The sequence below is a fragment of the Marmota flaviventris genome, chromosome 3 (assembly GCF_047511675.1).
Source record: "Marmota flaviventris isolate mMarFla1 chromosome 3, mMarFla1.hap1, whole genome shotgun sequence".
Lineage (NCBI taxonomy): Eukaryota > Metazoa > Chordata > Mammalia > Rodentia > Sciuridae > Marmota > Marmota flaviventris.
Genome location: NC_092500.1, coordinates 108,374,100 through 108,392,451, shown reverse-complemented (window position 1 = coordinate 108,392,451; position 18,352 = coordinate 108,374,100). Strand labels below are relative to the sequence as shown.

The 18,352-nt window shown below is 39.5% G+C and overlaps 1 pseudogene; it reads right to left on the bottom strand.

Moving 5' to 3' along the window:
- Positions 1–13,746: 13,746 nt before the first annotated feature.
- LOC114095851 (CAP-Gly domain-containing linker protein 1 pseudogene) lies at positions 13,747–17,865 on the bottom strand (annotated as a pseudogene).
- Between the last annotated feature and the right edge of the window lie 487 nt (positions 17,866–18,352).

Below are 18,352 nucleotides of genomic sequence, written 5' to 3'. Positions count from 1 at the left end.
TAGATGGACTGAGTATCTTTATTGGTATAAACCAAGGAGTTGGATAGCAAGCTGAAATGGTGGTTCCATTCCCAGTTTTCTGAGGAGTCTCCATGCTGCTTTCCATAATGATTGCACCAATTTGCAGTCCTACCAGCAATGTATGAGTGTATCTTTTCCACCACATCCTTACCAACATTTATTATTGCCTGTATTCTTGATGATTGTCATTCTGACAGGAGTGAGGTAAAATATTGGAGTAGTTTTGATTTGCATTTCTCTAATTACTATAGATGTTGGAACAATTTTTCATATATTTGTTAATCAATTGTATTTCTTCTTCTGTAAAATGTCTGTTCAGTTCCTTAGCTCATTTATTGATTGGGTTATTTGGGTTTTTTTGGTGTTAAGTTTTTTGAGTTATTTATATATCCTAGAGACTAATGCTTTATGGGAGGTGCATGTGGTAAAGATTTTCTTCCAATCTGTAGGCTCATATTATTAATTGTTTCCTTTGCTAAGAAGAAGCTTTTTAATTTGAATCCATCCCATTTATTGATTCTTGATTTTAATTCTTGTACTTTAGGAGTCTTATTAAGGAAGTCAGATCCTAGTCCAAAGTGGTAAAGATTTGGGCCTATTTTTTCTTCTATTAGGTGCAGGGTCTCTGTTCCAGTGCCTAAATCTTTGATTCACTTTGAGTTGATTTTTGTGCAGGGTGAGAGATAGGAGATTAATTTCATTTTGCTACATATGGATTTCCAGTTTTTCCAGCACCATTTGTTGAAGAGGTTATCTTTTCTCCAGTAAATGTTTTTGGCACCCTTGTCTAGTATGAGACAACCATATTTATGTGGGTTTGTCTCTGTATCCTCTATTCTGTACCATTGGTATACAAGTCTATTTTGGTGCCAATACCATGCCGTTTTTGTTACTATAGCTCTGTAGTATAGTTTAAAGTCTGGTATTGTGATGCCTTCTGCTTCACTTTTGTTGCTAAGGATTGCTTTGTCTATTCTGGATCCGTTATTTTTCAAATAAATTTCATGATTACTTTTTTATTTTTATGAAGAATGTCATTGGGATTTTAATAGGAATTGCATTAAATCTCTATAATGCTTTTGGTGGTATGGCCATTTTGACAATATTAATTCTGCCTATCCAGGACCATGGGAGATCTTTCCATCTTCTGAGTTTTCTTCCATTTTTTCTTTAGTGTTCTGTAGTTTTCATTGTAGAGATCTTTCACCTTTTTTGTTAGATTGATTTCCAGGTATGTATGTATGTATGTATTGAGACTATTGTGAATGGAGTAGTTTTCCTAATTTCTCTTTCAGTGGATTCATTGCTGATCTAGTGTATTTTGATGTTGCTGTATGTTATATTGATAATTTAGTTAGCAAGTTCTCTGAACTATTCCTATAGTGTCCTTTATCCTGTTTGGGCATTGAAATCTTAATGATTGGGTAGGGATTCTTTAATGCCTGGATCCAATTAGTCTTTCAGTCTTTACTGAGCTCTGTTTTCACATGTCTTCCACATTCAGACAGAAAGTATACAAGTCTACATTAGCCTTCATTTCCCGCTTCTACAAAGCCTCACGTTTACCAACATGTAAAAGCTTAGGTCCTTCTCTGACATTTTGGTTGAGGGCACAGCCCTATACACACACATAAGGCCTTCCAGATTCCTGGGCAGATGCTGCAACTTTTCACAGCCTTCTGTAGATTTGTTAGTTAGATTTTTGTCACGATAACCAAAATATCCAACAAGAACAATTTAGAGGAATAAAAGTTTATTTTGGATCATGTTTCAGAGATTCTGTCTTCTGTTGGTCACGTCCATTGCTTTGGGCCCAGGATGAAGTGGAACATCATGGCAGAAGGGCATGGAGAGGGAGTGTTGTTTTGTTCTGCTTATGGAAGCCAGGAAGCATCAAAGAGGAAGAGGTCTTGGGGAAGATGGACCCTCAGTGATCCACCTCCTCCAGGCATACCCCATCTGCCTACAGCTACCATTCCATTAGTCCATTCAAAATAGAATATGCCAATTAGATTATTGTTCTTGTAATCTAATCTTTTCACCTTTAAATAGTACTGAATTAACACAGGAGCTTTGGGGAAACACCTCAGATACCAACCATAACAAAATACACCTCTTTCTTCAACTATTCTTTTTAAGCTCTTTGGAAAGGCTATTCTTTATTCATTGTTATTTAGTACTTCAGATAATCACAAAAGGTTAAGTAAGTTCCTCTGATAGACTTTGACATAGCACTGAGACAAAAGGGGTTTCATGCTGGTAAGCAATAAGTTAGGTCAAATTAAGAAAGCCTTCTGATTGAGGTCTTTCAGACATGCATAAAATAATGGCAATTATCTAGAAATGTGGTGTTGAAAAAGAAAACAAACAAACCAAAACCAATCCCAATCTGCTTCCAAGACTGGCAAGCCCCTAGTTAGTGACTGTAAACTGTTGTTTTTGAGAATAAAAATGAGTGAGAAAGAGGATTGGAGTAAGGTAAGTTAAAATATCACAAAAGTTTACTTATTTTCCTGAGATTGTATTTATTATGAATTAAGATTCTCCTAGGTGCTGCAAGCTTTTGGTTAGTTTCCAGAGTTCTAAAATAGTTGGTTCTCATAATGTTTACTGCCTTATATGGAAGAGAGGTTTTTAGGTCCTTAATCCACCAGATTCACTGATCTCAAGCATAGACTGTTCACATTTGATATAGCTATTGACCTATCAGGGTTCAACTCTGATATTTCATTATTATTTTTTAATTGATTTTATTTTATAAAGACACCACAGCAGAATGCATTACAATTCTTGTTACACATATATACCACAATTTTTCATATCTCTGTTTGTATATAAAGGATATTGACACCAATTCCTGTCTTTATACATGTATTTTGGATAATGATGTCTATCACATTCCACCATCATTGCTAATCCTCTGCTCCCTCCTTTTCCCTCCCACCCTCTTCCCTAACTAGAATTCATCTATTCCTCCAATGATTCCCCTCCCTACACCTCTGTGAGTCAGCCTCCTTATATCAGAGAAAACATTCAACATTTGTTTGTTTGGGATTGGCAAACTTCACTTAGCATTATCTTTTCCCCTCACACATCAGATAGAGCACTAATCTCTAGGGTATATAAAGAACTCAAAAAGCTAAACACCAAAAACAAAACAAAATAAAACAAAAACAAAAAAGCAAAAATAACCCAATTAACAAATGGGCCAAGGACCTGAACATACACCTCTCAGAAGAGGATATACAATCAATCAACAAATATATAAAAAATGCTCAACATCTTTAGCAATTAGAGAAATGCAAATCAAAACTACTCTAAGATGTCATCTCACTCCAGTCAGAATGGCAGCTATTATGCATACAAACAACAATAAGTGTTGGAAAGGATGTGGGAAAAAATGTTACACACATATATATTGCTGGTGGCACTGCAAATTGTTTCAGCCAATATGGAAAGCAGTATGGAGATTCCTTGGAAAACTGGGAATGGAACTACCATTTGACCCAGCTATCCCTCTCCTCGGACTATACCCAAAGGACTTAAAAACAGCATACTACAGGGACACAGCCACATCAATGTTTATAGCAGCACAATTCACAATAGCTAAACTGTGGAGCCAACCTAGATGCCCTTCAATGGATGAATGGATAAAAAAAAATGTGGCATATATACACAATGGAATTTTACTAAACAATAAAAGAGAATAAAATCATTATTCTTTTATGTTTTTCTCTGTTCTTAATTTTTTAGTTTTTATGTGTTCCTTTTGTTTATCTTGGATTAGATTTTTATTTTGTGGGTTTTTTTTCTGTTTTGGTGAGTTACTTATGCATAATAGTGCAGTTCACTTTGACATATGCATAAGTACATATAATATATTTTTATCTATTTCAATCCCCAGTATTTATTTTTTCTTTCCCTCGTCCTTCCCTATGTCTTAGTTCTCTTTTCCATTAATTTTCCTTCTGTTTATTTTTTAAATTGGTGCATTAGAGCTATGCATATAATTAAAATATTATGTGATGTATTCTTATGTGTACATAGCCTAATTTGGTCAATTTATTTTCCCAGTTTTCCCTTTCACTCTCTTTTCCCTCCCCCTTAGTCCTCTGCTTCTAGTCTACTGATCTCTCTTCTGTTTTCACAAGAGTCCCTTTTCTAAATTCATTTTAACTTTCTAGCTTCTGTATATGAGAGAAAATAATTGATGCTTGACTTTCTGATCCTGGTTTATTTCATTTAGTATGGTGTTCTCCAGTTCCATCCTTCACAAGCAAATGACATAATTTAATTCTTCTATATGACTGAATAAAATTTCATTGTGTATATTTACCACATATTTTTATTCATTCATCCGTTGATGGGTATCTAGGTAGGTTCTATAACTTGGCTATTGTGGATTGTGCTGCTATAAAAATTGGTATGCATGCATTGCTGTATTATGCTGATTTTAGTTCTTTTGGATAAATACCAAAGAGTAGGATGGCTGGGTCTTATGATGGTTCTCTTCCTGATCTTTTAGGAATCTTCATGCTACTTTTCAAAGTGGTACTAATTTGCAGCTCCACCAACAACATATAAGTGTAACTTTTTTTTTCTACATCTTTTCAAGCAATTGTTTTTCTGTGTTCTTTATTATGACTATTAAATCCCAGGAAAGTTTTTTTTTTTAATTTTTTATTGTGGGTTGTTCAAAACATTACAAATTTCTTGACATATCATATTCCAGACTTTGATTCAAGTGGGTTATGAACTCCCACCTTCACCCCATACACAGATTGCAGAATCACATCAGTTACACATCCATTGATTTACATATTGCCATACTAGTGTCTGTTGTGCTCTGGTGCCTTTCCCATCCTCCACCCTCCCCCCTCCCCACCTCTCCCCTCCCCTCCCCTCCTCTTTCTCTACCCCCTCCACTGTATAACCCTGAGGGTCTCCTTCCATTACCATGCAATTTCCCTTCTCTCTCCCTTTCCCTCCCACCTCTCATCCCTGTTAAATGTTAATCTTCTTCTCCTGCTCTTCGTCCCTACTCTGTTCTTAGTTACTCTCCTTATATCAAAGAAGACATTTGGCATTTGTTTTTTAGGGATTGGATAGCTTCACTTAGCATAATCTGCTCTAATGCCATCCATTTCCCTGTAAATTCTATGATTTTGTCATTTTTTAATGCAGAGTAATACTCCATTGTGTATAAATGCCACATTTTTTTTATCCATTCGTCTATTGAAGGGCATCTAGGTTGGTTCCACAGTCTTGCTATTGTGAACTGTGCTGCTATGAACATCAATGTAGCAGTGTCCCTGTAGCATGCTCTTTTTAGGTCTTTAGGGAATAGACCAAGAAGGGGAATAGCTGGGTCAAATGGTGGATCCATTCCCAGCTTTCCAAGAAATCTCCATACTGCTTTCCAAATTGGCTGCACCAATCTGCAGTCCCACCAGCAATGTACAAGTGTACCCTTTTCCCCACATCCTCACCAGCACTTGTTGTTGTTTGACTTCATAATGGCTGCCAATCTTACTGGAGTGAGATGGTATCTTAGGGTGGTTTTGATTTGCATTTCTCTGACAGCTAGAGATGTTGAGCATTTTTTCATGTACTTGTTGATTAACTGTATGTCCTCCTCTGAGAAGTGTCTGTTCAGGTCCTTGGCCCATTTGTTGATTGGGTTGTTTGTTCTCTTATTGTCTAATTTTTTGAGTTCTTTGTATACTCTGGATATTAGGGCTCTATCTGAAGTGTGAGGAGTAAAGATTTGTTCCCAGGATTTAGGCTCCCTATTTACCTCTCTTATTGTTTCTTTTGCTGAGAAAAAACTTTTAAGTTTGAGTAAGTCCCATTTGTTGATTCTAGTTATTAACTCTTGTGCTATGGGTGTCCTACTGAGGAATTTAGAGCCCGACCCCACCGACTGTAGATCGTAGCCAACTTTTTCTTCTATCAGACGGTGCGTCTCTGATTTGATATCAAGCTCCTTGATCCATTTTGAATTCACTTTTGTGCATGGCGAGAGAAAGGGATTCAGTTTCATTTTGTTGCATATGGATTTCCTGTTTTCCCAGCACCATTTGTTGAAGATGCTATCCTTCCTCCATTGCATGCTTTTGGCCCCTTTATCAAATATAAGATAGTTGTAGTTTTGTGGATTGGTTTCTGTGTCCTCTATTCTGTACCATTGGTCCACCTGCCTGTTTTGGTACCAGTACCATGCTGTTTTTGTTACTATTGCTCTGTAGTATAGTTTGAAGTCTGGTATCGCTATACCGCCTGATTCACACTTCCTGCTTAGCATTGTTTTTGCTATTCTGGGTCTTTTATTTTTCCATATGTATTTCATGATTGCTTTCTCTATTTCTACAAGAAATGCCGTTGGGATTTTGATTGGCATTGCATTAAACCTATAGAGAACTTTTGGTAATATCGTCATTTTGATGATGTTAGTTCTGCCTATCCATGAACAGGGTATATTTTTCCATCTTCTAAGATCTTCTTCTATTTCTCTCTTTAGGGTTCTGTAGTTTTCATTGTATAAGTCTTTCACCTCTTTTGTTAGGTTGATTCCCAAGTATTTTATTTTTTTTTTGAAGATATTGTGAATGGAGTGGTTGTCCTCATTTCCATTTCAGAGGATTTGTCGCTGATATACAGGAATGCCTTTGATTTATGCGTGTTGATTTTATATCCTGCCACTTTGCTGAATTCATTTATTAGCTCTAATAGTTTCTTTGTAGAGCCTTTTGGGTCTGCTAGGTATAGAATCATATCATCTGCAAATAGTGATAATTTAAGTTCTTCTTTTCCTATTTTTATGCCTTTAATTTCTTTCGTCTGTCTAATTGCTCTGGCCAGTGTTTCAAGAACTATGTTGAACAGAAGTGGAGAGAGAGGGCATCCCTGTCTTTTTCCAGATTTTAGAGGGAATGACTTCAGTTTTTCTCCATTCAGAATGATGCTAGCCTGAGGCTTAGCATAGATTGCTTTTACAATATTGAGGTATGTTCCTGTTATCCCTAGTTTTTCTGGAGTTTTGAACATAAAGGGATGCTGTACTTTGTCAAATGCTTTTTCCGCATCTATCGAGATGATCATATGGTTCTTATTTTTAAGTCTATTGATGTGGTGAATAACATTTATTGATTTCCGTATATTGAACCAGCCTTGCATCCCAGGGATGAATCCTACTTGATCATGGTGCACAATTTTTTTGATATGTTTTTGTATCCGATTCACCAGAATTTTATTGAGGATTTTTGCATCTAGGTTCATTAGAGATATTGGTCTGTAGTTTTCTTTCTTTGAAGTGTCTTTGTCTGGTTTAGGTATCAGGGTGATGTTGGCCTCATAGAATGAATTTGGAAGTTCTCCCTCCTTTTCTATTTCCTGAAGTAGCTTGAAAAGTATTAGTATTAGTTCTTCTTTAAAGGTTTTGTAAAATTCTGCTGTATACCCATCCGGTCCTGGGCTTTTCTTAGTTGGTAGTCTTTTTATGGTTTCTTCTATTTCCTCAATTGATATTGGTCTGTTTAGGTTTTCTATATCCCCCTGACTCAATCTGGGCAGATCATATGACTTAAGAAATTTATCTATGCCTTCACTGTCTTCTAATTTATTGGAGTATAAGGATTCAAAATAGTTTTTGATTATCTTCTGTATTTCTGAAGTGTCTGTTGTGATATTGCCTTTTTCATCCCGTATGCTAGTAATTTGAGTTCTCTCTCTTCTTCTCTTCACTAGCATGGCTAAGGGTCTGTTGATTTTGTTTATTTTTTCAAAGAACCAACTTTTAGTTTTGTCAATTTTTTCAATTGTTTCTTTTGTTTCGATTTTATTAATTTCAGCTCTGATTTTCATTATTTCTTGCCTTCTACTTCTTTTGCTGTTGTTTTGCTCTTCTTTTTCAAGGATTTTGAGATGAAGTATGAGATCATTTATTAGTTGGTTTTTTCTTTTTTTAAGGAATGAACTCCAAGCAATGAATTTTCCTCTTAGAACTGCTTTCAATGTGTCCCATAGATTCCGATATGTTGTGTCTGTGTTTTCATTTATCTCTAAGAATTTTTTAATTTCCTCCTTGATGTCTTCTATAACCCATTGATCATTCAGTAACCTATTGTTCATTCTCCAAGTGATGTATGCTTTTTCCTTCCTTCTTTTATCATTGATTTTCAGTTTCATTCCATTATGATCAGATAAGATGCATGGTATTATCTCTACTCCTTTATATTGTCTAAGAGTTGCCCTGTGACATAATATATGATCTATTTTTGAGAAGGTTCCATGTGCTGCTGAGAAAAAAGTGTAACTGCTTGATGTTGGGTGGTATACTCTATATATGTCAATTAGGTCTAGGTTATTAATAGTGTTATTGAGTTCTATAGTTTCCTTATTCAACTTTTGTTTGGAAGATCTGTCCAGTGGCGAGAGAGGTGTGTTGAAGTCTCCCATGATTATGGTATGGTGGTCTATTAGACTCTTGAACTTGAGAAGAGTTTGTTTGACGAACATAGCTGCACCATTGTTTGGGGCATAAATATTTATGATTGTTATGTCTTGTTGGTGTATGGTTCCCTTAAGCAGTATGTAGTGTCCCTCTTTATCCCTTTTGATTAACTTTGGCTTGAAATCTATTTTATTTGATATGAGTATGGACATTCCTGCTTGTTTCCGAAGTCCATATGAGTGATATGATTTTTCCCAACCTTTCACCTTCAGCCTATGTATGTCTTTTCCTATCAAATGCGTCTCCTGTAGGCAGCATATTGTTGGGTCTTGTTTTGTGATCCATTCTACTAGCCTGTGTCTCTTAATTGGTGAGTTTAAGCCATTAACATTTAGGGTTATTATTGAGATATGGGTTGTTTTTCCAGCCATATTTGTTTATTTCTGTTACTAAACATGGTTTGTTTTCCTCTTTGATTATTTCCCCCCCCCCCTTTACTGTCCTACCTCCCACTGTTGGTTTTCATTGTTATTTTCCATTTCCTCTTCCTGTAATGCTTTGGCGAGGATGTTTTGAAGAGATGGTTTTCTAGTTGCGAATTCTTTAAACTTTTGTTTATCGTGGAAGGTTTTAATTTCATCTTCCATCCTGAAGCTTAATTTCGCTGGATACACAATTCTTGGTTGGAACCCATTTTCTTTCAGTGTTTGAAATATGTTATTCCAGGATCTTCTAGCTTTCAGAGTCTGTGTTGAAAGATCAGCTGTTATCCTGATTGGCTTACCCCTAAATGTAATCTGCTTCCTTTCTCTTGTAGCTTTTAAAATTCTCTCCTTATTCTGTATGTTGGGCATCTTCATTATAATGTCTCTAGGTGTGGATCTCTTATGATTTTGCACATTCGGCGTCCTGTAGGCTTCTAGGATTTGGGATTCTGTCTCATTCTTCAAGTCTGGGAAGTTTTCTCGTATTATTTCATTGAATAGACTGCTCATTCCTTTGGTTTGGAGCTCTGTACCTTCCTGTATCCCAATGACTCTTAAGTTTGGTCTCTTAATGTTATCCCATATTTCTTGGATGTTCTGCTCATGGTTTCTTAACAGTCTTGCTGAGCTGTCTATGTTCTTTTCCAGTTGAAATACTTTGTCTTCATTGTCTGATGTTCTATCTTCTAAGTGTTCTACTCTGCTGGTAGTATTCTCCATTGAGTTTTTAAGTTGTTTTATTGCTTCCTCCATTTCTAGGATTTCTGTTTGTTTGTTTTTTATAACCTCTATCTCCCTGTATAGTTGATCCTTTGCTTCCTGGATTTGTTTGCGTAATTCATTGTCGAAGTGATCTTTCATTGTCTGATTTTGCTGTTTAATGTCTTCCTTGATACTCCAGATCATCTGAAGCATGTATATCCTGAATTCTTTATCTGACATTCCATCTGCTGCAGCTGTTACCTATTCTAAAGTTGCGTTGACCTGCATTGCTTGTGGTCCTTTCTTTCCTTGTCTTTTCATACTGCTTGCGTATCTTTCCTGCAGGCGTGGGCGGCGGCTCTGCTCTCTCCTTATTCCAATTGGGGTGTCGTGGCTACCATGCCGGCAGGTCACTGGGCCTGTTCTTGGCACTGGCGGCGGCTCTGTTCTGCCCCTACTCCAATTGGGGTGACGAGTGTACCACGCCGGCAGGCCACCGGGTCTGATCCGCCGGTCGGTTGCAGGTTTGCCTACCCTGCAGGTGCAGGTGGCGGCTCTACTCTGCCCCTACTGCAAATGGGGTGACGTGTCTGTCGTACCGGCAGGCCACTGGGCCTGTCCCGCTGGTCGGTCGCAGATCTGCCCACCTTTCGGGCACGGGTGGAGGCTCTGCTCTGCCCCTACTCCAATTGGGGTGTCGTGACTACCCCGCCTGCAGGACGCTGGGCCTGTTCCTGGCACGGGCGGCGTCTCTGCTCTGCCCCTACTCCAATTAGGGTGGTGTTTGTACCACTCCAGCAGGCTCCTGGGCCTGATCCGCCGGTCTGTTGCAGGTCTGCCTACCTTGGAGGCGCGGGCGGCGGATCTGCCCTGCCCCTCCTACCACGCCTGCGGACCCCTGGGCCTGATCTGCAGGTTGGTCATAGGTCTGCTCACCCTGCGGGCACGGGTGGCGGTTCCGCTCCGCCCCCACTCCAATTGGGGTCACGTGACCACCACACCGGCAGGGCCTGATCCGGGCATGGGAGAAGGATCTGCTCTGCCCCTACTCCAGTTGGGGTGACGTGTGTACCACACTGGCAGGCCACTGGGCCTGAACCGCCAGGCTGTCACAGGTCTGTTTACCTTGCAAGTGCGCACGGCGGCTCTGCCCTGCCCCTCCTACCACGCCCATGTACCACTGGGTCGCGGGTCTGCCCACCTTGCGGGTGCGGGTGGCGGCTCCGCTCCGCCCCCTCTCCAATTGGGGTCACGCAGTCACCACGCTGGTGAGCCGCTGGGCCTGCTCCGGGCGCTGGCGGTGGCCCGGCTCCTCCCCTCTGGCTCGACGACAAATTGAGGAGACTCGGGTGACTGTGCCTCACCCCCCCCACCAGGAGACCAACTGCTTATGTTACCACTGGTATTGATGAAGTTCTCTCCTCCGCCGCTTTCTGATGACATCAGATCTCTGCCATGTTGGTATCCTATGCGAATGGCAGCATTTCGTTCCCCTTGCCGGGCAACCAAAGCAACGGGTGAGTCCTGACCGGCCCTCAGCAGGACCCGGACCGAGAAGCAGTTTCCGCGGGCTCCTAGCCCCGGGCCAGGGAACTCGGCCGCTCCATGCTCGGTGTAAGCTCCTATAAGTGTAGGCTCCAAGAAGCAGTCCCCGCGGGCTCAGTTCCGGGAGCCGGAATTCGGCTGCTTAGTGCTTGGTGTATGCTCTGATAGGAGCAGGGTCCAAGAAGCAGCCTCCGCAGGCTCCGCAGCCCTGGGCCAGGGTGGTTCCGGGACGGTTCTGGGAGCTGGAACTCGGCCGCCCCGCGCTCGGTGTTCGCTCTGATAAGATCAGGTTCTAAGAAGCACCCAGGCGCTGAACCCTAGCAATCTGTCTGCAAGCCGCAGGCGAATTGCAGCCTGAAATTACCTGTTCTATGGCTGAATGAGCTGCGGTCAGTCCCGTCAGCTTTCCAACATGGTGGCTCCTGGCCTACTCTGTGGTCTGACCGGTGTGGAGAACCGAGATGGACCGCTTCCTTCCCCCATCTCGAACCCAAAATTCAGCCCTGAGTACGGTGCTTGCACAGCTGGCAGAAACTGCAGCGCTGTATCCCTGCGTCGCTATCTCCTCGTTTCCCAGCGCGCGCTGTAGACTCTAGCCGCGGGGCGATTTGCTGAATAAGCAGTGTTACCCTCCGTGCGACAAACCTCTCGCGTTTGAGTCCCCGTAGCCGATCCTCGTGCGATGGAAATCCTTCCTCCAGGTTCCAGAGCACCCCACTATTGCTGGAAATTCCTAACAAGATATCCTTTAGCCGTCCTGACTTGTCATACTCCCACACAGTGAAGCAGCACACGGGGGCAATGCACTCCCCTCACCGCCATCTTCCTTCTCCTATCCCAGGAAAGTTTTGATTTGCATGTCCTCAACTGCTAAGGATATTGAATATATATATATATATATATATATATATATATATACATACAATATTTGTATTTCTGTTTTTGAAAAATATCTTTTTGGATCTTTTGTCTATTTATTGAGTGGGTTATTAGAGTTTTTTGTGTTTTTGTTAAGATTTTTTTAGTTCTTTTTATATTTTGGTCAATATCCCCTGTCAGATATTTGGCAAAGATTTTCTCCCATTCTATGTACTCTTTCTTCATACTCTTTTTTTGTTGTGGTTGTTGTGCAGAGACTTTTAAATTTACTGTTATCCCACTTATTGGTTCTTAGTTTTATTTTTTATAACATAAACCATTTATTAACCATTTATATTAACCAAAATTTCCAACTAGCAACAAATTTAATATTCATTTATCAAAGACATAATTTATAATTTTGAGGGAGAAATGCATCAAAGGCATATCTACAATTATAAAAGTTCTCATTTACATGTAACATGGAAGATACATTTTATTAATCTTCACATATTCTGGAAGACATTCAAATAAAGATAGATAAATCCAGACTTGTTGATAAAGTATTCTGGAGGTTGAGGTCCTTCACTTTATTATCTTGTGATAACAAAATCCAAAATTGTTAATGTTAATTCTCTCATCATACATTCATGTAAAAACAGTTTTTAAAAAACTTATAAAGGAAGCCTATAGATTGGCTAGTTTAGGTGTTTTATAATGATTTAGTAATTTGCTGTTGGGCTTATCTGCTAGAGAAGGATAAAATAACTGGAGGAAACTCTTCCAGCTATTTAGATAGGAGATATTTAGACCTAGAATAAAAAGCAAAGTAGAAACAAAAGACAAAATAGTTGTGAAGCTACATGATGCTATTTTTGGCCTAGTCTGTTACTTCCTGATGATTGTTATAAGTGTTTTCTTTTTTATAAAGTAGAAATATTAAAAGAAATACACAGTGTATATATTTTTGTAAAAAATATATACATATAAAAGCTAAAATTATATAAAACCAATGAAAAAAGCCACCAGAATTGACTAAGTGGGTGTAGCATACAGATTATAAAATGTCCCCACTACAGTTTGGGAGTTTCCTCTCCTTTTACCTATTTTATGATTTATAGTCTCACTTATTGTCAATCCTCTAAAAAAACGGTGCTACTGATAACAGGGCAAAGATCTGTGTTATTTCTTAAGGATAAAATACTTTGAATGAGTAAAGGAATATGCCTAATGGTACCATTTTTTTTTTTTGCAACTCATTTCAGCGTTAAAGCTTAACCAAAAAATCTAAATATACAGATGCAGCTCAGAAACATTTATGCAAATATGAAAAATAATGGCATAATTTAAAGTTTCTTAAATAAGGTATTATAAGAGTTGGGCTTATTCTATAAGGTTTCTCTAGGAAAATAAATGTGACAGCATCTGGTGCCATTTCTTAAAACTTAAAGTTCAGGGAAACAAAATTAAAGGTGAAATCTCACCTACTAAATATTTATTTATTATTCCAACTTATAAGGAGAGACTAGAGGGTGATTTGTTGAAGACCAAAATATTTTCTTAGACTTCTCTATGCGGGTGAAAATAACATGAGTTTTCCTGATGTCTTTGCATGCATTGTGGATGTTAACTTGCTTAAATGCTAGTGCATCTCTGAAAGCCCATTCTGCACTCAAAGCCTCATCAGCAAGTCCAGTTATCATTGCAGTTGGTTGTCCAGTGCTTGAATGTATCTCACCGATTTCACAGTGTGGCCACTCCTCACTCAAACTGCCATGGTGCATGGAATACAGAGGGTCCTCATATATCTATCTGTGCCTGGATGGGACAACCTCTGTGTTGTGAAGATGGAAGCAGTCACAAATGTCACAGAAGATGTGGGGCTTCTTTTTGGATGGTTTCTTTTGGTCAGCCCTATGGTAATTGTTTGAGTCATCCCCATAGCCATTAAGAGCTGCTTTTGACATCATCTCCACCTTCATCTCGAGGTCTTGATTCTTTCTTTGAAGGTCCACTATCATTGAAGTCAATCGGACTGTCTTGGGCTTTCTCATTCTCTTGTGCCTGAATATCTGTGTTGATATCCTAAGGAGTGGCTGAGCTGCGGCAGCCAAGCTACACCTTATCAGACTCTAGAATCTGAACTGGACAAGGATGTGGCAGAGGCATTTTCTCTCCTGAACCCTGTAACCTCATTTCTCAACCTTTCCGTTGCTGCCTCTTTCTCTGTGAGTAAGCCATTAGTAATACTGATGGATTTCTGCAAAAAAGTTTATTTTATCTGTGTATTTTATGCACTGGGATTCTTTCCTTTTCATTTCTAATAGCTGATTATTGAGCACAGATTTTTCTTCCCGATTTTGATGACTTGTGACCTCATCTGTGCTTCTCTTCAGCTCCTTAGCAAGTTTGACGCTCTCTTCTTACAATGCTGCAATCTGAGGGTAATTCTGAGCTGATATCTGCCTAGGGTTTCTATTTCTTTCTTGAATACTTCCATGTTTTTATTGTCTCTAGTAAGAAGTTGTTTTGGTTTCTTCAGCTCTTCCACATTTGTTTCAAGTTGTTTTCTTTAAGTGTGTCTAATTTGTTCTACATTTGGTTGGTTGGTGTCCTCCAAGGAGGCCAGAGTTTTGGTCTATTCTTTGGAGTCTGAACAGCTCTGGGTTTGATAGCCTTTGTTTTCAGTTCCTCCATGTCCTGCATCAAGCTTTTATTCTCTTGGGCAGCCTTCAGCATCTGCTCTGTGTCCAATAGCACACCTTCTATAGGATCCGCAGGATTTCTTTTTTTTAAATATTTATTCTTAAGTTCTTTTTTCAGGTGGACACAATATCTTTATTTTACATTTATGTGATGCTGAGGATCGAACCCAGTGCCTCCTGCATGCCAGGCGAGCACTCTACCACTGAGCCACAACCCCAGCCCCCAGGATTTCTTAAAGCTCCTCTTCTTACCTGGTTTTTAGATCCTGACACTGGTTGTAGTTCATTGCCAGTTTCTTTTCCAAATTCAACAAATTTTCCTCCTATTCTTTCTTATCTTCTTCATGTTTTCTGGCTTATTTCTGCTGACTCCGACTTTAAGAGTTATTTCCCCAATGCTTCTCTGAAGAAAACTTGCATTTTCATTAGTCTTTGAAAGTTTTAGCTGTAACTCTTCTATGCATCCTTCTTTCAGGTGTAATCCATTGTTCATTTTTGTCAGCTGAGGATAATTATCTCCTGCCATCTTATTTCAGCAATGGCATTTTCCAATTTTTCTTTTGCCTTTATTAACTGCTCTTCTCTTTCATTCTTCTCTCGAAATTTTGCCTCCATATCTGATGAATTTTATCTTAACTTCTTCAATTCGGAAGACAGCATGTGTGAGACATGCAAGAAGGTTCAAGGATAAATGATTGGGTTATGAGAGTCTTAACCTAATCAGTGAATTAATACCCTGATAAGGATCAACTGAGTGGTAACTGATGTGGTAGGGTGTGGCTGGAGGAGGTGGGAATTGGGGCATGCCTTGGGGGGTAAATATTTGATTCTGGCAGGTGGAGACCTCTCTCTTCTTCCTGATCATCATGTGAACTTGTTCCCTCTGCCACACTCTCCCACCATGTTGTTCCTGCCTCACCTGGAGCAGGCTGTCCATGGATTGAAACCTATGAAACCCTGAGCACTTAAAGAAACTTTTCCTCCTCTACAATTGTTCTGGTTGGATCTTCTAGTCACAGCAGTGAAAAAGCTGACTAAAATAGCATGTTAAACTCTTCCTTCTGTTGGTGTAACTTATTTACAGTTTCTTATTTACTTCTCTGAACAGAGACCACTTCCTCTGAAACATGAGCAGATTTTTCTTTCAAAATCTGAAGGTCTTTGTTCAAAGCCTCTTTCACATAACTGACTTCACTCAAATTTTCCTGAGGCTTACTAAGCTTTAGCTCTTTCCTCTGGAACTGTGGTAATGCTACCAGGCTTTATTTTGGCTTCCCACATTTAAAAAAAGATGTCTTCCATTTCTACTAAACTCTGATCTTCTGCTCTTTCCAGTTTCAATTTGGTGAATTCCAGGATGTTCTCTTTTTCTTAAATAGAGTCCTTAGGACCTCTATCTCTTTAGCATGAACAGACTGTTTAGAATCTTGTCTGTTCTGTAAATTTTTTATTTTGTGCTAGAAATCTAACTCAGTTTTTCTATTTGCATCTTTAACTCAATGTAAACTCTGCCATTTCCATCCCAACGCCTTCGTTAATGGACACCTTCAGCTCCTTCATTGTCTGCTGACGGTATGTAATGGTGGTATCTAGTTTGGGCTTCCATAGGACTATCACATCTGAATTCTGATTGACATGGTCAACCTTGCTGCTTAAGGACTTATTATCTTTGGAAAGCTTCTCTGTGGCTGTGTGCTGAGATTTTATCCCCTAATATGTCTCTTCTCAGTCCTCAAAATGCTCCGTTAGAGAAGTTATTTCTCACTGGTGATCAGTATGAGTGATTTCTAAATTTTCTTGCAAAGAGCTTATCTTTTTCAAAAGGGGATGTGCCATATCCACATCTCAGCAGGCTCATTGGACTCCAGCCTTTATCTGAGTTCAGCTGCATTCTGCATTCTCAGTGCTAGCTCTTTTGCTAATTCCATTATACATTACTTTTCTGACACTGTAGCCACCTCAAGATCACTTTTGGTAATTGACTCTCCTTCAACCTGGAAATGAAGGCCCTCAACCTTCCTTCTCTACCTTCTCCCTGTCAGCTGCTCCCACCATTGTTAGTTGCTGGTCTAACTTGGCTTCCAATTTCAGGACATGCACTCCTGTCAAACTGGGCATGCCGCACACAGAGGAGGCTATGGAGCTCCTCATGAAGCTGAGGGAGGAGGAAGACGGTCTGTACTTTAGGCTGGTGGAAACGGTGGCCCTCAGCATCTCATAGTGGCAGCCATGTCTTTGACTGATGTAGTGGAAGGGAAATCAATCTTGGTAACTTTGGAAACTGGAGCAAAAAAACATATTTAGGTTGGCACTGAAAATATCTTGTTTTAGCAACTATACCATCATTTTTCATCTACCTCCACATCACACCATTCCCCTTTGGCAGAATTGGTCTCCCCAAGGAACTGGACTACACTAGGCTTGGTGCTACCAACCCATACTTGGTCTCCAATTCTGAGTCCTCATTCTCCTTTCTTGACTGAGCCAGCCTCAGAAAGATTGGAGATTGATCCACTAGCAGTTTTCATAAGATTACTGATCTGAGATGTGGTTGAATGTTCCTTTACTATTGGCTGGGATGACTTATGGGAAATAATTGAAGGGGTGGCTGGGAAGAAGGACACAATGTTGGCTGCAGAAGTGGAGAGAAGAGAAACAGATTTATATGTTTGAGCCATCTGCAGGCTGTTGGTTTCATCTTTGGTTTGCATCTTCTTTGTTAATCTTAAAGGTCAGGTAAATATTCCCTTTAAAGTTCCCAATTCCAACAGAATTTGGAAATGCCAATTCCTGCCACCAAATCATTGTTCTTGCCAATGGGTTCACCTAAAATAATCCAAGTTCATCGGCATGCTTGGGTTTCTCCGAGTAATGGATAAATCCAGGCCTATTCCCATTCACCCAAACATGTTGCACAATTTAAAAGTCATCCAGATTCCTCTTGAGTATTTGAGGATGAAAAGTTGAGATTCTTTTTATAGATATTGCTTTTTCTACTGTTACTGCAACAGCAGCTTCCAAGTGGCTTCCAGGATGTGCTTCCAGGCTAAAGGATTGTGTTAGGGATCTTCAGCCCACTTAGTTTTATCATATTCATTTCCTCAATAATTCAGAACCACATACAAAAATCAATAGTTTTCATAGAATCCAATAGGGAACATGCTAAGAAAGAAATCAAGAAACGTACTCAAAAAATCACAAGAATCTAAACAAAACAAAATAAAACAAAAGCAAAAAGGAATAAACCTAATGAAGGAAGTGAAAGACTACTCCAATAAAAAATATAAAATAATTTCCCAACCATTGATACAACTATAGGTGTTTATTCTATAGTGAAGTCAGTCTCTAGATTAAATGGAGCTCCAACCTACCAGGCACCATCTTGACTTGAATGTCATTGGTTGCTGCCACCTGTACCACTGTAGCAGCAGTCACCACAAGCATGGCTGCTGCCTCCTACTTCCTGCCTTTTTTGGCTAGGAGGAGGGCTTAGTTTATTTATTGAGCCTTAGAAGTCTTATTAAGGAAGTTGGTGCCTGCACCAATGTGTAGGAGTGTTGCCTCTATATTTTCTTCTCACAGTT